Raw genomic sequence first — 24143 nt, forward strand, 5'->3', positions numbered from 1 at the left:
AAAGTATACAACAAGTCTCTATGAACATCACTGTCAGGACATTATACGCATACCATGCCCATCTTTATGCTTCAACTATGATGGCCCATGTGCTATGAATAAAGAAATTTCTCATCAAATATCAAATAATTTTACAACTATATAACTACTCCGACTAGCCCCTTACTAAAACTCTAGATGTTTAGCAATCCCGCCATCAATCTCAGAATAATCGCAAGCAGTGCTTTCATCCCATGAGCACTTCTTTGCAAACAAAACCACAAAACTACTTTTTATACTAGCTTCCTTGTCACAGTGAACAGGGAACTAATGCTAGTGCCCCAGTTTACTCAAAAACTTTTTCGCTTGCAACATATAAACAGCCAACTTGAACCTCTGGGATTTTCAAACACACACAGAAAACTTAATTCCACAGAAATTTAGGAGTAACAGTGGTTGCCTGACATTTTCATACATACTCAAATAGCTACTTCTATGCACTTCACACAATGTTCTCATCATGTTCCACCAGAGAACACAGTTATCACTATGAACGGATTCTGGTAAAAGAGCCTTCAAACCACAAACAGCCTGATCAAAGTGATTATCTCCACATCCTCTGCCAATATCATGTCACTCTATACCTGAGGAGGGAAACTACAATGCAGGGGAAGGAGCTTCGTTGTGAGCACTGTCCTGGTATTTCATCATTAACTCTTCTCAAGCCAAGTATGCACCACCTCTGTGTATGGCTGGGTCAATCAAAAAAGACAAGCAGCATCAACAACTCACAGGACACTATGAACATTTTTACCATTATCTGCACCACCTTCCACTGATTTACTGAAGAAGAAACTGCAAAGTCTGGCCAATTTTGTACACCAGTAATCTTGAAAACATTGGAGTCAACAGCAGATACATAGTTTCCAAGACTGTACCTAGGAACAACCCTTCAATTTCAAGATTTACATCTCACTGAGGCACATCACATCATACCCAAACTACACCTAGCAGGAAATTGCTACTCTATTCATTTCCAGCTATCTATGTCATATTCAACAAATGTCTCCCTCCCACCTACATCTTCTACAAAACTGAGTACATTGTTATGAACAAACAACCAATGCCATATTATGGCAACAATCCAGTGCCACTATTATCCACTCTCTTGAAAACAATTGAAATACTCATCCTGACCAACTATCCACCATCTTCAACCCAAATCTCACTCACACCATACCCACAAATCACAAACTTGTGCAGTAAAAATAATTTTGGGTTTCAAAACTCAATCTACTAATCACATACCAGTATTACTTACAACGCCTATCATTCATCATTCACTTCCAAATATCAGCTTATATGCTGTTGTGCAATTAAAGTGCAAATAAACACTAAACCATATAGCACTGAGGTATAGAAAGCGTTCACCAAGAGTTTCCACAATTATGCCTCTTGTGCCTCACACACACACAAATGTAACAACTCTTCACAATACAAAGCATTCACCTTCACCTCTGCACAATATTGCCTGCCATACATTATCGCAAGCACCACTCACATTACAATTCCTTTATGCTATTTCCAGATTAGTCTCCTGCCATTTATACAACTCAGACATTAAATAGCTCTCTTTCTCTTTACACTATCGTCTAACACACTGCACGCCATTTCAGGGCAAATGTACTTGTTTCATTATACTGCGACATGGCCTGTTACAATTTCAAATCAAGCAAAAACATCTACCTGATCCAACGTGCTCCGCTACTCCACACAACACAATCTACCTCTTCCTATTTACGCACATTATTGCTTACATTACGTTTTACTTGTGATTGTGGCTCAGCAATAGCCGAGCACTACGAAAAATACATTACAGACTCATTTAATGTTCCCCTCCACGGAAATCTTTAGTAAAAGGCGAAAGATTTATTCGATTTGAAGGGAAACCAGAGTGCCGATCAACGCACTCACTTCCATACTTATGGCTGCTTCTCTAGTACTTCTGCGCGAGAACGCGGAAAATTCTTTCCCTCTTGTCCACTTCTCTACCGTCAACAGACTTCCAGTGTTATGCAAGCACAAACCGCAAAACTAACTGCCAACGCTGAAATACGTGTCTGCCAAATGAGGTCGCTATTACTCTTTACATAACTATTTTCATCATTTCTGTCACCATCCAAGCTGCTTCATTACCTCACCTGCCGCCAGATGGCAGCACGCCTAATTCCTGTCGGCGACCCACCGTTTGACATACAACGTTCGGCACACAACTGCCCGCAGTGCTCTGCATCTAACACTAATCTCTCTCCTCCCCACCACACTCGTTCACTGAAAAAACTGACAACTAGATAGTTCTTTGTACGCGAAACTAGGCCACATCAGACGCAACGTGTATGTAGATGTGTAGTGCAAGGGAAATATCCCCTGCTCCCACACAACTAATACTAGCTGACAACAGAAACAAAATTTCTGTCGATAGTATTTGAACCAGTCTTATTCATTTGCGAATTTCATGCATTCCTTCTTGCTGGTAACAGTGCCTTGCAAATCACTCAATTCATGTTTTCTAGCCAAACGTGCTGCTCCTGATTGTTTCGTACATCATGCATTAGTGGTCATTATCAAGACTGTGTTGTGTGTCAGCTTTTTATGGTCATCAATTGCACTCTGCTTGTGCTGCTCACTCATTCTTGTAACTCAAAGTACGTCGTTGTCATCCAATCCTAGCACTTGCAGCAGGACAAATCAACTGGCTCGTCACCGTGCCACTCGGGAAACTTCCGCAAGGCTTTCATGACATGTCGCAATCAAAGTCCTTCCACAACATTTCTGCAACGCGGCGGGTCACGATACCGAAAGTATGACTTATGCTTCTGATCTATAATAAAACCACCACTCGAAAAGCGCTACTCCCTTCCCACATGCCTCAGAATGTGGTGAACGATCATCGATTACAACCAAGATGCAATGAATCTCGGACGCATGCCTCACGCTCAGGGACAGTGCTACCACTCATCATCGTGGTTGCGTCTACTCCAGCTTTGAACTAGAGAGAGTTGAAGACATACTACAGAAATGATCCTGTGAAGTATGATCTTGCTTGCAAGCTATCACCGCTCGCTACTTATGCCACGAGACCGTCAACACGCCCTACGAGAATACGACACACTCTTCACATTCGCGATTTACTTATCGAAGAATTACTTAAGCTCGGACATTCTGCAAAGAACCTAGTTCTACTCCTATTTGGCCGCCATGATCTAACCTTTCCTCACTCAACTATTCTGTGCGCTACCAGTGCTTTTTGCATCCGAAATCAGAGACCATTGCCTCAGGCGAGACTGTATGTAAACACCGCTTGCAGCTCCGGCCGCTAGATGGGGGCCTGGGGCACATACAGTAGCATTCTATGGCGCAAGCAGACATGCCAAATAGTCACTGAAAGAGAAACACACAAGAGGGCAGTCATAGGACACTTGTGCTTTCTTTAAAACCGCCTCTCTCTTCGAAAATTTTCGCACCGCAATAGCGTATTCACCTCGCCCTAACAGTGCCAACTCTTGTCGATATTTGGCCACTTCCTCTTTCGTTTCACCTTGCGTCTTACTTGATACCCCGCCCAACAGCTGCTGATACACGCTACACGCAATTAATGTGTTTCTCTCTGTATCTCTTTTCGCCTACCACGAGTATTGCTTTTCCTCACATGGCAATTATGAAAACACCCACAGCTAAACAAACACTTCCATTCAGCATCACGTCCATACTATCAGTCATACACCAGTAATTTCACAGCTACTTGCTCCACTAATACATTTCTTAATGTTACTGTTAAACAGATGAAGAATCAAAGTATACAACAAGTCTCTATGAACATCACTGTCAGGACATTATACGCATACCATGCCCATCTTTATGCTTCAACTATGATGGCCCATGTGCTATGAATAAAGAAATTTCTCATCAAATATCAAATAATTTTACAACTATATAACTACTCCGACTAGCCCCTTACTAAAACTCTAGATGTTTAGCAATCCCGCCATCAATCTCAGAATAATCGCAAGCAGTGCTTTCATCCCATGAGCACTTCTTTGCAAACAAAACCACAAAACTACTTTTTATACTAGCTTCCTTGTCACAGTGAACAGGGAACTAATGCTAGTGCCCCAGTTTACTCAAAAACTTTTTCGCTTGCAACATATAAACAGCCAACTTGAACCTCTGGGATTTTCAAACACACACAGAAAACTTAATTCCACAGAAATTTAGGAGTAACAGTGGTTGCCTGACATTTTCATACATACTCAAATAGCTACTTCTATGCACTTCACACAATGTTCTCATCATGTTCCACCAGAGAACACAGTTATCACTATGAACGGATTCTGGTAAAAGAGCCTTCAAACCACAAACAGCCTGATCAAAGTGATTATCTCCACATCCTCTGCCAATATCATGTCACTCTATACCTGAGGAGGGAAACTACAATGCAGGGGAAGGAGCTTCGTTGTGAGCACTGTCCTGGTATTTCATCATTAACTCTTCTCAAGCCAAGTATGCACCACCTCTGTGTATGGCTGGGTCAATCAAAAAAGACAAGCAGCATCAACAACTCACAGGACACTATGAACATTTTTACCATTATCTGCACCACCTTCCACTGATTTACTGAAGAAGAAACTGCAAAGTCTGGCCAATTTTGTACACCAGTAATCTTGAAAACATTGGAGTCAACAGCAGATACATAGTTTCCAAGACTGTACCTAGGAACAACCCTTCAATTTCAAGATTTACATCTCACTGAGGCACATCACATCATACCCAAACTACACCTAGCAGGAAATTGCTACTCTATTCATTTCCAGCTATCTATGTCATATTCAACAAATGTCTCCCTCCCACCTACATCTTCTACAAAACTGAGTACATTGTTATGAACAAACAACCAATGCCATATTATGGCAACAATCCAGTGCCACTATTATCCACTCTCTTGAAAACAATTGAAATACTCATCCTGACCAACTATCCACCATCTTCAACCCAAATCTCACTCACACCATACCCACAAATCACAAACTTGTGCAGTAAAAATAATTTTGGGTTTCAAAACTCAATCTACTAATCACATACCAGTATTACTTACAACGCCTATCATTCATCATTCACTTCCAAATATCAGCTTATATGCTGTTGTGCAATTAAACACTAAACCATATAGCACTGAGGTATAGAAAGCGTTCACCAAGAGTTTCCACAATTATGCCTCTTGTGCCTCACACACACACAAATGTAACAACTCTTCACAATACAAAGCATTCACCTTCACCTCTGCACAATATTGCCTGCCATACATTATCGCAAGCACCACTCACATTACAATTCCTTTATGCTATTTCCAGATTAGTCTCCTGCCATTTATACAACTCAGACATTAAATAGCTCTCTTTCTCTTTACACTATCGTCTAACACACTGCACGCCATTTCAGGGCAAATGTACTTGTTTCATTATACTGCGACATGGCCTGTTACAATTTCAAATCAAGCAAAAACATCTACCTGATCCAACGTGCTCCGCTACTCCACACAACACAATCTACCTCTTCCTATTTACGCACATTATTGCTTACATTACGTTTTACTTGTGATTGTGGCTCAGCAATAGCCGAGCACTACGAAAAATACATTACAGACTCATTTAATGTTCCCCTCCACGGAAATCTTTAGTAAAAGGCGAAAGATTTATTCGATTTGAAGGGAAACCAGAGTGCCGATCAACGCACTCACTTCCATACTTATGGCTGCTTCTCTAGTACTTCTGTGCGAGAACGCGGAAAATTCTTTCCCTCTTGTCCACTTCTCTACCGTCAACAGACTTCCAGTGTTATGCAAGCACAAACCGCAAAACTAACTGCCAACGCTGAAATACGTGTCTGCCAAATGAGGTCGCTATTACTCTTTACATAACTATTTTCATCATTTCTGTCACCATCCAAGCTGCTTCATTACCTCACCTGCCGCCAGATGGCAGCACGCCTAATTCCTGTCTGCGACCCACCGTTTGACATACAACGTTCGGCACACAACTGCCCGCAGTGCTCTGCATCTAACACTAATCTCTCTCCTCCCCACCACACTCGTTCACTGAAAAAACTGACAACTAGATAGTTCTTTGTACGCGAAACTAGGCCACATCAGACGCAACGTGTATGTAGATGTGTAGTGCAAGGGAAATATCCCCTGCTCCCACACAACTAATACTAGCTGACAACAGAAACAAAATTTCTGTCGATAGTATTTGAACCAGTCTTATTCATTTGCGAATTTCATGCATTCCTTCTTGCTGGTAACAGTGCCTTGCAAATCACTCAATTCATGTTTTCTAGCCAAACGTGCTGCTCCTGATTGTTTCGTACATCATGCATTAGTGGTCATTATCAAGACTGTGTTGTGTGTCAGCTTTTTATGGTCATCAATTGCACTCTGCTTGTGCTGCTCACTCATTCTTGTAACTCAAAGTACGTCGTTGTCATCCAATCCTAGCACTTGCAGCAGGACAAATCAACTGGCTCGTCACCGTGCCACTCGGGAAACTTCCGCAAGGCTTTCATGACATGTCGCAATCAAAGTCCTTCCACAACATTTCTGCAACGCGGCGGGTCACGATACCGAAAGTATGACTTATGCTTCTGATCTATAATAAAACCACCACTCGAAAAGCGCTACTCCCTTCCCACATCCCTCAGAATGTGGTGAACGATCATCGATTACAACCAAGATGCAATGAATCTCGGTCGCATGCCTCACGCTCAGGGACAGTGCTACCACTCATCATCGTGGTTGCGTCTACTCCAGCTTTGAACTAGAGAGAGTTGAAGACATACTACAGAAATGATCCTGTGAAGTATGATCTTGCTTGCAAGCTATCACCGCTCGCTACTTATGCCACGAGACCGTCAACACGCCCTACGAGAATACGACACACTCTTCACATTCGCGATTTACTTATCGAAGAATTACTTAAGCTCGGACATTCTGCAAAGAACCTAGTTCTACTCCTATTTGGCCGCCATGATCTAACCTTTCCTCACTCAACTATTCTGTGCGCTACCAGTGCTTTTTGCACCCGAAATCAGAGACCATTGCCTCAGGCGAGACTGTATGTAAACACCGCTTGCAGCTCCGGCCGCTAGATGGGGGCCTGGGGCACATACAGTAGCATTCTATGGCGCAAGCAGACATGCCAAATAGTCACTGAAAGAGAAACACACAAGAGGGCAGTCATAGGACACTTGTGCTTTCTTTAAAACCGCCTCTCTCTTCGAAAATTTTCGCACCGCAATAGCGTATTCACCTCGCCCTAACAGTGCCAACTCTTGTCGATATTTGGCCACTTCCTCTTTCGTTTCACCTTGCGTCTTACTTGATACCCCGCCCAACAGCTGCTGATACACGCTACACGCAATTAATGTGTTTCTCTCTGTATCTCTTTTCGCCTACCACGAGTATTGCTTTTCCTCACATGGCAATTATGAAAACACCCACAGCTAAACAAACACTTCCATTCAGCATCACGTCCATACTATCAGTCATACACCAGTAATTTCACAGCTACTTGCTCCACTAATACATTTCTTAATGTTACTGTTAAACAGATGAAGAATCAAAGTATACAACAAGTCTCTATGAACATCACTGTCAGGACATTATACGCATACCATGCCCATCTTTATGCTTCAACTATGATGGCCCATGTGCTATGAATAAAGAAATTTCTCATCAAATATCAAATAATTTTACAACTATATAACTACTCCGACTAGCCCCTTACTAAAACTCTAGATGTTTAGCAATCCCGCCATCAATCTCAGAATAATCGCAAGCAGTGCTTTCATCCCATGAGCACTTCTTTGCAAACAAAACCACAAAACTACTTTTTATACTAGCTTCCTTGTCACAGTGAACAGGGAACTAATGCTAGTGCCCCAGTTTACTCAAAAACTTTTTCGCTTGCAACATATAAACAGCCAACTTGAACCTCTGGGATTTTCAAACACACACAGAAAACTTAATTCCACAGAAATTTAGGAGTAACAGTGGTTGCCTGACATTTTCATACATACTCAAATAGCTACTTCTATGCACTTCACACAATGTTCTCATCATGTTCCACCAGAGAACACAGTTATCACTATGAACGGATTCTGGTAAAAGAGCCTTCAAACCACAAACAGCCTGATCAAAGTGATTATCTCCACATCCTCTGCCAATATCATGTCACTCTATACCTGAGGAGGGAAACTACAATGCAGGGGAAGGAGCTTCGTTGTGAGCACTGTCCTGGTATTTCATCATTAACTCTTCTCAAGCCAAGTATGCACCACCTCTGTGTATGGCTGGGTCAATCAAAAAAGACAAGCAGCATCAACAACTCACAGGACACTATGAACATTTTTACCATTATCTGCACCACCTTCCACTGATTTACTGAAGAAGAAACTGCAAAGTCTGGCCAATTTTGTACACCAGTAATCTTGAAAACATTGGAGTCAACAGCAGATACATAGTTTCCAAGACTGTACCTAGGAACAACCCTTCAATTTCAAGATTTACATCTCACTGAGGCACATCACATCATACCCAAACTACACCTAGCAGGAAATTGCTACTCTATTCATTTCCAGCTATCTATGTCATATTCAACAAATGTCTCCCTCCCACCTACATCTTCTACAAAACTGAGTACATTGTTATGAACAAACAACCAATGCCATATTATGGCAACAATCCAGTGCCACTATTATCCACTCTCTTGAAAACAATTGAAATACTCATCCTGACCAACTATCCACCATCTTCAACCCAAATCTCACTCACACCATACCCACAAATCACAAACTTGTGCAGTAAAAATAATTTTGGGTTTCAAAACTCAATCTACTAATCACATACCAGTATTACTTACAACGCCTATCATTCATCATTCACTTCCAAATATCAGCTTATATGCTGTTGTGCAATTAAAGTGCAAATAAACACTAAACCATATAGCACTGAGGTATAGAAAGCGTTCACCAAGAGTTTCCACAATTATGCCTCTTGTGCCTCACACACACACAAATGTAACAACTCTTCACAATACAAAGCATTCACCTTCACCTCTGCACAATATTGCCTGCCATACATTATCGCAAGCACCACTCACATTACAATTCCTTTATGCTATTTCCAGATTAGTCTCCTGCCATTTATACAACTCAGACATTAAATAGCTCTCTTTCTCTTTACACTATCGTCTAACACACTGCACGCCATTTCAGGGCAAATGTACTTGTTTCATTATACTGCGACATGGCCTGTTACAATTTCAAATCAAGCAAAAACATCTACCTGATCCAACGTGCTCCGCTACTCCACACAACACAATCTACCTCTTCCTATTTACACACATTATTGCTTACATTACGTTTTACTTGTGATTGTGGCTCAGCAATAGCCGAGCACTACGAAAAATACATTACAGACTCATTTAATGTTCCCCTCCACGGAAATCTTTAGTAAAAGGCGAAAGATTTATTCGATTTGAAGGGAAACCAGAGTGCCGATCAACGCACTCACTTCCATACTTATGGCTGCTTCTCTAGTACTTCTGCGCGAGAACGCGGAAAATTCTTTCCCTCTTGTCCACTTCTCTACCGTCAACAGACTTCCAGTGTTATGCAAGCACAAACCGCAAAACTAACTGCCAACGCTGAAATACGTGTCTGCCAAATGAGGTCGCTATTACTCTTTACATAACTATTTTCATCATTTCTGTCACCATCCAAGCTGCTTCATTACCTCACCTGCCGCCAGATGGCAGCACGCCTAATTCCTGTCGGCGACCCACCGTTTGACATACAACGTTCGGCACACAACTGCCCGCAGTGCTCTGCATCTAACACTAATCTCTCTCCTCCCCACCACACTCGTTCACTGAAAAAACTGACAACTAGATAGTTCTTTGTACGCGAAACTAGGCCACATCAGACGCAACGTGTATGTAGATGTGTAGTGCAAGGGAAATATCCCCTGCTCCCACACAACTAATACTAGCTGACAACAGAAACAAAATTTCTGTCGATAGTATTTGAACCAGTCTTATTCATTTGCGAATTTCATGCATTCCTTCTTGCTGGTAACAGTGCCTTGCAAATCACTCAATTCATGTTTTCTAGCCAAACGTGCTGCTCCTGATTGTTTCGTACATCATGCATTAGTGGTCATTATCAAGACTGTGTTGTGTGTCAGCTTTTTATGGTCATCAATTGCACTCTGCTTGTGCTGCTCACTCATTCTTGTAACTCAAAGTACGTCGTTGTCATCCAATCCTAGCACTTGCAGCAGGACAAATCAACTGGCTCGTCACCGTGCCACTCGGGAAACTTCCGCAAGGCTTTCATGACATGTCGCAATCAAAGTCCTTCCACAACATTTCTGCAATGCGGCGGGTCACGATACCGAAAGTATGACTTATGCTTCTGATCTATAATAAAACCACCACTCGGAAAGCGCTACTCCCTTCCCACATCCCTCAGAATGTGGTGAACGATCATCGATTACAACCAAGATGCAATGAATCTCGGTCGCATGCCTCACGCTCAGGGACAGTGCTACCACTCATCATCGTGGTTGCGTCTACTCCAGCTTTGAACTAGAGAGAGTTGAAGACATACTACAGAAATGATCCTGTGAAGTATGATCTTGCTTGCAAGCTATCACCGCTCGCTACTTATGCCACGAGACCGTCAACACGCCCTACGAGAATACGACACACTCTTCACATTCGCGATTTACTTATCGAAGAATTACTTAAGCTCGGACATTCTGCAAAGAACCTAGTTCTACTCCTATTTGGCCGCCATGATCTAACCTTTCCTCACTCAACTATTCTGTGCGCTACCAGTGCTTTTTGCATCCGAAATCAGAGACCATTGCCTCAGGCGAGACTGTATGTAAACACCGCTTGCAGCTCCGGCCGCTAGATGGGGGCCTGGGGCACATACAGTAGCATTCTATGGCGCAAGCAGACATGCCAAATAGTCACTGAAAGAGAAACACACAAGAGGGCAGTCATAGGACACTTGTGCTTTCTTTAAAACCGCCTCTCTCTTCGAAAATTTTCGCACCGCAATAGCGTATTCACCTCGCCCTAACAGTGCCAACTCTTGTCGATATTTGGCCACTTCCTCTTTCGTTTCACCTTGCGTCTTACTTGATACCCCGCCCAACAGCTGCTGATACACGCTACACGCAATTAATGTGTTTCTCTCTGTATCTCTTTTCGCCTACCACGAGTATTGCTTTTCCTCACATGGCAATTATGAAAACACCCACAGCTAAACAAACACTTCCATTCAGCATCACGTCCATACTATCAGTCATACACCAGTAATTTCACAGCTACTTGCTCCACTAATACATTTCTTAATGTTACTGTTAAACAGATGAAGAATCAAAGTATACAACAAGTCTCTATGAACATCACTGTCAGGACATTATACGCATACCATGCCCATCTTTATGCTTCAACTATGATGGCCCATGTGCTATGAATAAAGAAATTTCTCATCAAATATCAAATAATTTTACAACTATATAACTACTCCGACTAGCCCCTTACTAAAACTCTAGATGTTTAGCAATCCCGCCATCAATCTCAGAATAATCGCAAGCAGTGCTTTCATCCCATGAGCACTTCTTTGCAAACAAAACCACAAAACTACTTTTTATACTAGCTTCCTTGTCACAGTGAACAGGGAACTAATGCTAGTGCCCCAGTTTACTCAAAAACTTTTTCGCTTGCAACATATAAACAGCCAACTTGAACCTCTGGGATTTTCAAACACACACAGAAAACTTAATTCCACAGAAATTTAGGAGTAACAGTGGTTGCCTGACATTTTCATACATACTCAAATAGCTACTTCTATGCACTTCACACAATGTTCTCATCATGTTCCACCAGAGAACACAGTTATCACTATGAACGGATTCTGGTAAAAGAGCCTTCAAACCACAAACAGCCTGATCAAAGTGATTATCTCCACATCCTCTGCCAATATCATGTCACTCTATACCTGAGGAGGGAAACTACAATGCAGGGGAAGGAGCTTCGTTGTGAGCACTGTCCTGGTATTTCATCATTAACTCTTCTCAAGCCAAGTATGCACCACCTCTGTGTATGGCTGGGTCAATCAAAAAAGACAAGCAGCATCAACAACTCACAGGACACTATGAACATTTTTACCATTATCTGCACCACCTTCCACTGATTTACTGAAGAAGAAACTGCAAAGTCTGGCCAATTTTGTACACCAGTAATCTTGAAAACATTGGAGTCAACAGCAGATACATAGTTTCCAAGACTGTACCTAGGAACAACCCTTCAATTTCAAGATTTACATCTCACTGAGGCACATCACATCATACCCAAACTACACCTAGCAGGAAATTGCTACTCTATTCATTTCCAGCTATCTATGTCATATTCAACAAATGTCTCCCTCCCACCTACATCTTCTACAAAACTGAGTACATTGTTATGAACAAACAACCAATGCCATATTATGGCAACAATCCAGTGCCACTATTATCCACTCTCTTGAAAACAATTGAAATACTCATCCTGACCAACTATCCACCATCTTCAACCCAAATCTCACTCACACCATACCCACAAATCACAAACTTGTGCAGTAAAAATAATTTTGGGTTTCAAAACTCAATCTACTAATCACATACCAGTATTACTTACAACGCCTATCATTCATCATTCACTTCCAAATATCAGCTTATATGCTGTTGTGCAATTAAACACTAAACCATATAGCACTGAGGTATAGAAAGCGTTCACCAAGAGTTTCCACAATTATGCCTCTTGTGCCTCACACAAACACAAATGTAACAACTCTTCACAATACAAAGCATTCACCTTCACCTCTGCACAATATTGCCTGCCATACATTATCGCAAGCACCACTCACATTACAATTCCTTTATGCTATTTCCAGATTAGTCTCCTGCCATTTATACAACTCAGACATTAAATAGCTCTCTTTCTCTTTACACTATCGTCTAACACACTGCACGCCATTTCAGGGCAAATGTACTTGTTTCATTATACTGCGACATGGCCTGTTACAATTTCAAATCAAGCAAAAACATCTACCTGATCCAACGTGCTCCGCTACTCCACACAACACAATCTACCTCTTCCTATTTACGCACATTATTGCTTACATTACGTTTTACTTGTGATTGTGGCTCAGCAATAGCCGAGCACTACGAAAAATACATTACAGACTCATTTAATGTTCCCCTCCACGGAAATCTTTAGTAAAAGGCGAAAGATTTATTCGATTTGAAGGGAAACCAGAGTGCCGATCAACGCACTCACTTCCATACTTATGGCTGCTTCTCTAGTACTTCTGCGCGAGAACGCGGAAAATTCTTTCCCTCTTGTCCACTTCTCTACCGTCAACAGACTTCCAGTGTTATGCAAGCACAAACCGCAAAACTAACTGCCAACGCTGAAATACGTGTCTGCCAAATGAGGTCGCTATTACTCTTTACATAACTATTTTCATCATTTCTGTCACCATCCAAGCTGCTTCATTACCTCACCTGCCGCCAGATGGCAGCACGCCTAATTCCTGTCGGCGACCCACCGTTTGACATACAACGTTCGGCACACAACTGCCCGCAGTGCTCTGCATCTAACACTAATCTCTCTCCTCCCCACCACACTCGTTCACTGAAAAAACTGACAACTAGATAGTTCTTTGTACGCGAAACTAGGCCACATCAGACGCAACGTGTATGTAGATGTGTAGTGCAAGGGAAATATCCCCTGCTCCCACACAACTAATACTAGCTGACAACAGAAACAAAATTTCTGTCGATAGTATTTGAACCAGTCTTATTCATTTGCGAATTTCATGCATTCCTTCTTGCTGGTAACAGTGCCTTGCAAATCACTCAATTCATGTTTTCTAGCCAAACGTGCTGCTCCTGATTGTTTCGTACATCATGCATTAGTGGTCATTATCAAGACTGTGTTGTGTGTCAGCTTTTTATGGTCATCAATTGCACTCTGCTTGTGCTGCTCACTCATTCTTGTAACTCAAAGTACGTCGTTGTCATCCAATCCTAGCACTTGCAGCAGGACAAATCAACTGGCTCGTCACCGTGCCACTCGGGAAACTTCCGCAAGGCTTTCATGACATGTCGCAATCAAAGTCCTTCCACAACATTTCTGCAACGCGGCGGGTCACGATACCGAAAGTATGACTTATGCTTCTGATCTATAATAAAACCACCACTCGAAAAGCGCTACTCCCTTCCCACATCCCTCAGAATGTGGTGAACGATCATCGATTACAACCAAGATGCAATGAATCTCGGTCGCATGCCTCACGCTCAGGGACAGTGCTACCACTCATCATCGTGGTTGCGTCTACTCCAGCTTTGAACTAGAGAGAGTTGAAGACATACTACAGAAATGATCCTGTGAAGTATGATCTTGCTTGCAAGCTATCACCGCTCGCTACTTATGCCACGAGACCGTCAACACGCCCTACGAGAATACGACACACTCTTCACATTCGCGATTTACTTATCGAAGAATTACTTAAGCTCGGACATTCTGCAAAGAACCTAGTTCTACTCCTATTTGGCCGCCATGATCTAACCTTTCCTCACTCAACTATTCTGTGCGCTACCAGTGCTTTTTGCATCCGAAATCAGAGACCATTGCCTCAGGCGAGACTGTATGTAAACACCGCTTGCAGCTCCGGCCGCTAGATGGGGGCCTGGGGCACATACAGTAGCATTCTATGGCGCAAGCAGACATGCCAAATAGTCACTGAAAGAGAAACACACAAGAGGGCAGTCATAGGACACTTGTGCTTTCTTTAAAACCGCCTCTCTCTTCGAAAATTTTCGCACCGCAATAGCGTATTCACCTCGCCCTAACAGTGCCAACTCTTGTCGATATTTGGCCACTTCCTCTTTCGTTTCACCTTGCGTCTTACTTGATACCCCGCCCAACAGCTGCTGATACACGCTACACGCAATTAATGTGTTTCTCTCTGTATCTCTTTTCGCCTACCACGAGTATTGCTTTTCCTCACATGGCAATTATGAAAACACCCACAGCTAAACAAACACTTCCATTCAGCATCACGTCCATACTATCAGTCATACACCAGTAATTTCACAGCTACTTGCTCCACTAATACATTTCTTAATGTTACTGTTAAACAGATGAAGAATCAAAGTATACAACAAGTCTCTATGAACATCACTGTCAGGACATTATACGCATACCATGCCCATCTTTATGCTTCAACTATGATGGCCCATGTGCTATGAATAAAGAAATTTCTCATCAAATATCAAATAATTTTACAACTATATAACTACTCCGACTAGCCCCTTACTAAAACTCTAGATGTTTAGCAATCCCGCCATCAATCTCAGAATAATCGCAAGCAGTGCTTTCATCCCATGAGCACTTCTTTGCAAACAAAACCACAAAACTACTTTTTATACTAGCTTCCTTGTCACAGTGAACAGGGAACTAATGCTAGTGCCCCAGTTTACTCAAAAACTTTTTCGCTTGCAACATATAAACAGCCAACTTGAACCTCTGGGATTTTCAAACACACACAGAAAACTTAATTCCACAGAAATTTAGGAGTAACAGTGGTTGCCTGACATTTTCATACATACTCAAATAGCTACTTCTATGCACTTCACACAATGTTCTCATCATGTTCCACCAGAGAACACAGTTATCACTATGAACGGATTCTGGTAAAAGAGCCTTCAAACCACAAACAGCCTGATCAAAGTGATTATCTCCACATCCTCTGCCAATATCATGTCACTCTATACCTGAGGAGGGAAACTACAATGCAGGGGAAGGAGCTTCGTTGTGAGCACTGTCCTGGTATTTCATCATTAACTCTTCTCAAGCCAAGTATGCACCACCTCTGTGTATGGCTGGGTCAATCAAAAAAGACAAGCAGCATCAACAACTCACAGGACACTATGAACATTTTTACCATTATCTGCACCACCTTCCACTGATTTACTGAAGAAGAAACTGCAAAGTCTGGCCAATTTTGTACACCAGTAATCTTGAAAACATTGGAGTCAACAGCAGATACATAGTTTCCAAGACTGTACCTAGGAACAACCCTTCAATTTCAAGATTTACATCTCACTGAGGCACATCACATCATACCCAAACTACACCTAGCAGGAAATTGCTACTCTATTCATTTCCAGCTATCTATGTCATATTCAACAAATGTCTCCCTCCCACCTACATCTTCTACAAAACTGAGTACATTGTTATGAACAAACAACCAATGCCATATTATGGCAACAATCCAGTGCCACTATTATCCACTCTCTTGAAAACAATTGAAATACTCATCCTGACCAACTATCCACCATCTTCAACCCAAATCTCACTCACACCATACCCACAAATCACAAACTTGTGCAGTAAAAATAATTTTGGGTTTCAAAACTCAATCTACTAATCACATACCAGTATTACTTACAACGCCTATCATTCATCATTCACTTCCAAATATCAGCTTATATGCTGTTGTGCAATTAAACACTAAACCATATAGCACTGAGGTATAGAAAGCGTTCACCAAGAGTTTCCACAATTATGCCTCTTGTGCCTCACACACACACAAATGTAACAACTCTTCACAATACAAAGCATTCACCTTCACCTCTGCACAATATTGCCTGCCATACATTATCGCAAGCACCACTCACATTACAATTCCTTTATGCTATTTCCAGATTAGTCTCCTGCCATTTATACAACTCAGACATTAAATAGCTCTCTTTCTCTTTACACTATCGTCTAACACACTGCACGCCATTTCAGGGCAAATGTACTTGTTTCATTATACTGCGACATGGCCTGTTACAATTTCAAATCAAGCAAAAACATCTACCTGATCCAACGTGCTCCGCTACTCCACACAACACAATCTACCTCTTCCTATTTACGCACATTATTGCTTACATTACGTTTTACTTGTGATTGTGGCTCAGCAATAGCCGAGCACTACGAAAAATACATTACAGACTCATTTAATGTTCCCCTCCACGGAAATCTTTAGTAAAAGGCGAAAGATTTATTCGATTTGAAGGGAAACCAGAGTGCCGATCAACGCACTCACTTCCATACTTATGGCTGCTTCTCTAGTACTTCTGCGCGAGAACGCGGAAAATTCTTTCCCTCTTGTCCACTTCTCTACCGTCAACAGACTTCCAGTGTTATGCAAGCACAAACCGCAAAACTAACTGCCAACGCTGAAATACGTGTCTGCCAAATGAGGTCGCTATTACTCTTTACATAACTATTTTCATCATTTCTGTCACCATCCAAGCTGCTTCATTACCTCACCTGCCGCCAGATGGCAGCACGCCTAATTCCTGTCGGCGACCCACCGTTTGACATACAACGTTCGGCACACAACTGCCCGCAGTGCTCTGCATCTAACACTAATCTCTCTCCTCCCCACCACACTCGTTCACTGAAAAAACTGACAACTAGATAGTTCTTTGTACGCGAAACTAGGCCACATCAGACGCAACGTGTATGTAGATGTGTAGTGCAAGGGAAATATCCCCTGCTCCCACACAACTAATACTAGCTGACAACAGAAACAAAATTTCTGTCGATAGTATTTGAACCAGTCTTATTCATTTGCGAATTTCATGCATTCCTTCTTGCTGGTAACAGTGCCTTGCAAATCACTCAATTCATGTTTTCTAGCCAAACGTGCTGCTCCTGATTGTTTCGTACATCATGCATTAGTGGTCATTATCAAGACTGTGTTGTGTGTCAGCTTTTTATGGTCATCAATTGCACTCTGCTTGTGCTGCTCACTCATTCTTGTAACTCAAAGTACGTCGTTGTCATCCAATCCTAGCACTTGCAGCAGGACAAATCAACTGGCTCGTCACCGTGCCACTCGGGAAACTTCCGCAAGGCTTTCATGACATGTCGCAATCAAAGTCCTTCCACAACATTTCTGCAACGCGGCGGGTCACGATACCGAAAGTATGACTTATGCTTCTGATCTATAATAAAACCACCACTCGAAAAGCGCTACTCCCTTCCCACATCCCTCAGAATGTGGTGAACGATCATCGATTACAACCAAGATGCAATGAATCTCGGTCGCATGCCTCACGCTCAGGGACAGTGCTACCACTCATCATCGTGGTTGCGTCTACTCCAGCTTTGAACTAGAGAGAGTTGAAGACATACTACAGAAATGATCCTGTGAAGTATGATCTTGCTTGCAAGCTATCACCGCTCGCTACTTATGCCACGAGACCGTCAACACGCCCTACGAGAATACGACACACTCTTCACATTCGCGATTTACTTATCGAAGAATTACTTAAGCTCGGACATTCTGCAAAGAACCTAGTTCTACTCCTATTTGGCCGCCATGATCTAACCTTTCCTCACTCAACTATTCTGTGCGCTACCAGTGCTTTTTGCATCCGAAATCAGAGACCATTGCCTCAGGCGAGACTGTATGTAAACACCGCTTGCAGCTCCGGCCGCTAGATGGGGGCCTGGGGCACATACAGTAGCATTCTATGGCGCAAGCAGACATGCCAAATAGTCACTGAAAGAGAAACACACAAGAGGGCAGTCATAGGACACTTGTGCTTTCTTTAAAACCGCCTCTCTCTTCGAAAATTTTCGCACCGCAATAGCGTATTCACCTCGCCCTAACAGTGCCAACTCTTGTCGATATTTGGCCACTTCCTCTTTCGTTTCACCTTGCGTCTTACTTGATACCCCGCCCAACAGCTGCTGATACACGCTACACGCAATTAATGTGTTTCTCTCTGTATCTCTTTTCGCCTACCACGAGTATTGCTTTTCCTCACATGGCAATTATGAAAACACCCACAGCTAAACAAACACTTCCATTCAGCATCACGTCCATACTATCAGTCATACACCAGTAATTTCACAGCTACTTGCTCCACTAATACATTTCTTAATGTTACTGTTAAACAGATGAAGAATCAAAGTATACAACAAGTCTCTATGAACATCACTGTCAGGACATTATACGCATACCATGCCCATCTTTATGCTTCAACTATGATGGCCCATGTGCTATGAATAAAGAAATTTCTCATCAAATATCAAATAATTTTACAACTATATAACTACTCCGACTAGCCCCTTACTAAAACTCTAGATGTTTAGCAATCCCGCCATCAATCTCAGAATAATCGCAAGCAGTGCTTTCATCCCATGAGCACTTCTTTGCAAACAAAACCACAAAACTACTTTTTATACTAGCTTCCTTGTCACAGTGAACAGGGAACTAATGCTAGTGCCCCAGTTTACTCAAAAACTTTTTCGCTTGCAACATATAAACAGCCAACTTGAACCTCTGGGATTTTCAAACACACACAGAAAACTTAATTCCACAGAAATTTAGGAGTAACAGTGGTTGCCTGACATTTTCATACATACTCAAATAGCTACTTCTATGCACTTCACACAATGTTCTCATCATGTTCCACCAGAGAACACAGTTATCACTATGAACGGATTCTGGTAAAAGAGCCTTCAAACCACAAACAGCCTGATCAAAGTGATTATCTCCACATCCTCTGCCAATATCATGTCACTCTATACCTGAGGAGGGAAACTACAATGCAGGGGAAGGAGCTTCGTTGTGAGCACTGTCCTGGTATTTCATCATTAACTCTTCTCAAGCCAAGTATGCACCACCTCTGTGTATGGCTGGGTCAATCAAAAAAGACAAGCAGCATCAACAACTCACAGGACACTATGAACATTTTTACCATTATCTGCACCACCTTCCACTGATTTACTGAAGAAGAAACTGCAAAGTCTGGCCAATTTTGTACACCAGTAATCTTGAAAACATTGGAGTCAACAGCAGATACATAGTTTCCAAGACTGTACCTAGGAACAACCCTTCAATTTCAAGATTTACATCTCACTGAGGCACATCACATCATACCCAAACTACACCTAGCAGGAAATTGCTACTCTATTCATTTCCAGCTATCTATGTCATATTCAACAAATGTCTCCCTCCCACCTACATCTTCTACAAAACTGAGTACATTGTTATGAACAAACAACCAATGCCATATTATGGCAACAATCCAGTGCCACTATTATCCACTCTCTTGAAAACAATTGAAATACTCATCCTGACCAACTATCCACCATCTTCAACCCAAATCTCACTCACACCATACCCACAAATCACAAACTTGTGCAGTAAAAATAATTTTGGGTTTCAAAACTCAATCTACTAATCACATACCAGTATTACTTACAACGCCTATCATTCATCATTCACTTCCAAATATCAGCTTATATGCTGTTGTGCAATTAAAGTGCAAATAAACACTAAACCATATAGCACTGAGGTATAGAAAGCGTTCACCAAGAGTTTCCACAATTATGCCTCTTGTGCCTCACACACACACAAATGTAACAACTCTTCACAATACAAAGCATTCACCTTCACCTCTGCACAATATTGCCTGCCATACATTATCGCAAGCACCACTCACATTACAATTCCTTTATGCTATTTCCAGATTAGTCTCCTGCCATTTATACAACTCAGACATTAAATAGCTCTCTTTCTCTTTACACTATCGTCTAACACACTGCACGCCATTTCAGGGCAAATGTACTTGTTTCATTATACTGCGACATGGCCTGTTACAATTTCAAATCAAGCAAAAACATCTACCTGATCCAACGTGCTCCGCTACTCCACACAACACAATCTACCTCTTCCTATTTACACACATTATTGCTTACATTACGTTTTACTTGTGATTGTGGCTCAGCAATAGCCGAGCACTACGAAAAATACATTACAGACTCATTTAATGTTCCCCTCCACGGAAATCTTTAGTAAAAGGCGAAAGATTTATTCGATTTGAAGGGAAACCAGAGTGCCGATCAACGCACTCACTTCCATACTTATGGCTGCTTCTCTAGTACTTCTGCGCGAGAACGCGGAAAATTCTTTCCCTCTTGTCCACTTCTCTACCGTCAACAGACTTCCAGTGTTATGCAAGCACAAACCGCAAAACTAACTGCCAACGCTGAAATACGTGTCTGCCAAATGAGGTCGCTATTACTCTTTACATAACTATTTTCATCATTTCTGTCACCATCCAAGCTGCTTCATTACCTCACCTGCCGCCAGATGGCAGCACGCCTAATTCCTGTCGGCGACCCACCGTTTGACATACAACGTTCGGCACACAACTGCCCGCAGTGCTCTGCATCTAACACTAATCTCTCTCCTCCCCACCACACTCGTTCACTGAAAAAACTGACAACTAGATAGTTCTTTGTACGCGAAACTAGGCCACATCAGACGCAACGTGTATGTAGATGTGTAGTGCAAGGGAAATATCCCCTGCTCCCACACAACTAATACTAGCTGACAACAGAAACAAAATTTCTGTCGATAGTATTTGAACCAGTCTTATTCATTTGCGAATTTCATGCATTCCTTCTTGCTGGTAACAGTGCCTTGCAAATCACTCAATTCATGTTTTCTAGCCAAACGTGCTGCTCCTGATTGTTTCGTACATCATGCATTAGTGGTCATTATCAAGACTGTGTTGTGTGTCAGCTTTTTATGGTCATCAATTGCACTCTGCTTGTGCTGCTCACTCATTCTTGTAACTCAAAGTACGTCGTTGTCATCCAATCCTAGCACTTGCAGCAGGACAAATCAACTGGCTCGTCACCGTGCCACTCGGGAAACTTCCGCAAGGCTTTCATGACATGTCGCAATCAAAGTCCTTCCACAACATTTCTGCAATGCGGCGGGTCACGATACCGAAAGTATGACTTATGCTTCTGATCTATAATAAAACCACCACTCGGAAAGCGCTACTCCCTTCCCACATCCCTCAGAATGTGGTGAACGATCATCGATTACAACCAAGATGCAATGAATCTCGGTCGCATGCCTCACGCTCAGGGACAGTGCTACCACTCATCATCGTGGTTGCGTCTACTCCAGCTTTGAACTAGAGAGAGTTGAAGACATACTACAGAAATGATCCTGTGAAGTATGATCTTGCTTGCAAGCTATCACCGCTCGCTACTTATGCCACGAGACCGTCAACACGCCCTACGAGAATACGACACACTCTTCACATTCGCGATTTACTTATCGAAGAATTACTTAAGCTCGGACATTCTGCAAAGAACCTAGTTCTACTCCTATTTGGCCGCCATGATCTAACCTTTCCTCACTCAACTATTCTGTGCGCTACCAGTGCTTTTTGCATCCGAAATCAGAGACCATTGCCTCAGGCGAGACTGTATGTAAACACCGCTTGCAGCTCCGGCCGCTAGATGGGGGCCTGGGGCACATACAGTAGCATTCTATGGCGCAAGCAGACATGCCAAATAGTCACTGAAAGAGAAACACACAAGAGGGCAGTCATAGGACACTTGTGCTTTCTTTAAAACCGCCTCTCTCTTCGAAAATTTTCGCACCGCAATAGCGTATTCACCTCGCCCTAACAGTGCCAACTCTTGTCGATATTTGGCCACTTCCTCTTTCGTTTCACCTTGCGTCTTACTTGATACCCCGCCCAACAGCTGCTGATACACGCTACACGCAATTAATGTGTTTCTCTCTGTATCTCTTTTCGCCTACCACGAGTATTGCTTTTCCTCACATGGCAATTATGAAAACACCCACAGCTAAACAAACACTTCCATTCAGCATCACGTCCATACTATCAGTCATACACCAGTAATTTCACAGCTACTTGCTCCACTAATACATTTCTTAATGTTACTGTTAAACAGATGAAGAATCAAAGTATACAACAAGTCTCTATGAACATCACTGTCAGGACATTATACGCATACCATGCCCATCTTTATGCTTCAACTATGATGGCCCATGTGCTATGAATAAAGAAATTTCTCATCAAATATCAAATAATTTTACAACTATATAACTACTCCGACTAGCCCCTTACTAAAACTCTAGATGTTTAGCAATCCCGCCATCAATCTCAGAATAATCGCAAGCAGTGCTTTCATCCCATGAGCACTTCTTTGCAAACAAAACCACAAAACTACTTTTTATACTAGCTTCCTTGTCACAGTGAACAGGGAACTAATGCTAGTGCCCCAGTTTACTCAAAAACTTTTTCGCTTGCAACTTATAAACAGCCAACTTGAACCTCTGGGATTTTCAAACACACACAGAAAACTTAATTCCACAGAAATTTAGGAGTAACAGTGGTTGCCTGACATTTTCATACATACTCAAATAGCTACTTCTATGCACTTCACACAATGTTCTCATCATGTTCCACCAGAGAACACAGTTATCACTATGAACGGATTCTGGTAAAAGAGCCTTCAAACCACAAACAGCCTGATCAAAGTGATTATCTCCACATCCTCTGCCAATATCATGTCACTCTATACCTGAGGAGGGAAACTACAATGCAGGGGAAGGAGCTTCGTTGTGAGCACTGTCCTGGTATTTCATCATTAACTCTTCTCAAGCCAAGTATGCACCACCTCTGTGTATGGCTGGGTCAATCAAAAAAGACAAGCAGCATCAACAACTCACAGGACACTATGAACATTTTTACCATTATCTGCACCACCTTCCACTGATTTACTGAAGAAGAAACTGCAAAGTCTGGCCAATTTTGTACACCAGTAATCTTGAAAACATTGGAGTCAACAGCAGATACATAGTTTCCAAGACTGTACCTAGGAACAACCCTTCAATTTCAAGATTTACATCTCACTGAGGCACATCACATCATACCCAAACTACACCTAGCAGGAAATTGCTACTCTATTCATTTCCAGCTATCTATGTCATATTCAACAAATGTCTCCCTCCCACCTACATCTTCTACAAAACTGAGTACATTGTTATGAACAAACAACCAATGCCATATTATGGCAACAATCCAGTGCCACTATTATCCACTCTCTTGAAAACAATTGAAATACTCATCCTGACCAACTATCCACCAT

General features: G+C 42.1%; 12 non-coding genes across 12 annotated transcripts; all 12 read right to left on the reverse strand.

The window, feature by feature from the left end:
* Positions 1 to 1818: 1818 nt before the first annotated feature.
* On the reverse strand, positions 1819 to 1937 carry LOC126357045 (U5 spliceosomal RNA). Its single transcript, XR_007566036.1, has one exon. It is a non-coding gene; the product is annotated as a U5 spliceosomal RNA (small nuclear RNA).
* A 936-nt stretch (positions 1938 to 2873) lies between these two features.
* LOC126356995 (small nucleolar RNA U3) lies at positions 2874 to 3080 on the reverse strand. Its single transcript, XR_007565993.1, has one exon. It is a non-coding gene; the product is annotated as a small nucleolar RNA U3 (small nucleolar RNA).
* A 2558-nt stretch (positions 3081 to 5638) lies between these two features.
* On the reverse strand, positions 5639 to 5757 carry LOC126357046 (U5 spliceosomal RNA). Its single transcript, XR_007566037.1, has one exon. It is a non-coding gene; the product is annotated as a U5 spliceosomal RNA (small nuclear RNA).
* Positions 5758 to 6693: 936 nt separating this feature from the next.
* On the reverse strand, positions 6694 to 6900 carry LOC126356974 (small nucleolar RNA U3). Its single transcript, XR_007565975.1, has one exon. It is a non-coding gene; the product is annotated as a small nucleolar RNA U3 (small nucleolar RNA).
* Positions 6901 to 9469: 2569 nt separating this feature from the next.
* LOC126357047 (U5 spliceosomal RNA) lies at positions 9470 to 9588 on the reverse strand. The gene has a single exon (XR_007566038.1). It is a non-coding gene; the product is annotated as a U5 spliceosomal RNA (small nuclear RNA).
* Positions 9589 to 10524: 936 nt separating this feature from the next.
* Positions 10525 to 10731, reverse strand: LOC126356857 (small nucleolar RNA U3). The gene has a single exon (XR_007565872.1). It is a non-coding gene; the product is annotated as a small nucleolar RNA U3 (small nucleolar RNA).
* Positions 10732 to 13289: 2558 nt separating this feature from the next.
* On the reverse strand, positions 13290 to 13408 carry LOC126357048 (U5 spliceosomal RNA). Its single transcript, XR_007566039.1, has one exon. It is a non-coding gene; the product is annotated as a U5 spliceosomal RNA (small nuclear RNA).
* A 936-nt stretch (positions 13409 to 14344) lies between these two features.
* Positions 14345 to 14551, reverse strand: LOC126356975 (small nucleolar RNA U3). The gene has a single exon (XR_007565976.1). It is a non-coding gene; the product is annotated as a small nucleolar RNA U3 (small nucleolar RNA).
* A 2558-nt stretch (positions 14552 to 17109) lies between these two features.
* On the reverse strand, positions 17110 to 17228 carry LOC126357050 (U5 spliceosomal RNA). Its single transcript, XR_007566040.1, has one exon. It is a non-coding gene; the product is annotated as a U5 spliceosomal RNA (small nuclear RNA).
* Positions 17229 to 18164: 936 nt separating this feature from the next.
* LOC126356976 (small nucleolar RNA U3) lies at positions 18165 to 18371 on the reverse strand. Its single transcript, XR_007565977.1, has one exon. It is a non-coding gene; the product is annotated as a small nucleolar RNA U3 (small nucleolar RNA).
* Positions 18372 to 20940: 2569 nt separating this feature from the next.
* Positions 20941 to 21059, reverse strand: LOC126357051 (U5 spliceosomal RNA). Its single transcript, XR_007566041.1, has one exon. It is a non-coding gene; the product is annotated as a U5 spliceosomal RNA (small nuclear RNA).
* Positions 21060 to 21995: 936 nt separating this feature from the next.
* Positions 21996 to 22202, reverse strand: LOC126356858 (small nucleolar RNA U3). The gene has a single exon (XR_007565873.1). It is a non-coding gene; the product is annotated as a small nucleolar RNA U3 (small nucleolar RNA).
* Positions 22203 to 24143: the final 1941 nt, after the last annotated feature.

This window comes from Schistocerca gregaria, chromosome 3, assembly GCF_023897955.1.
Source record: "Schistocerca gregaria isolate iqSchGreg1 chromosome 3, iqSchGreg1.2, whole genome shotgun sequence".
NCBI classification, from domain to species: domain Eukaryota; kingdom Metazoa; phylum Arthropoda; class Insecta; order Orthoptera; family Acrididae; genus Schistocerca; species Schistocerca gregaria.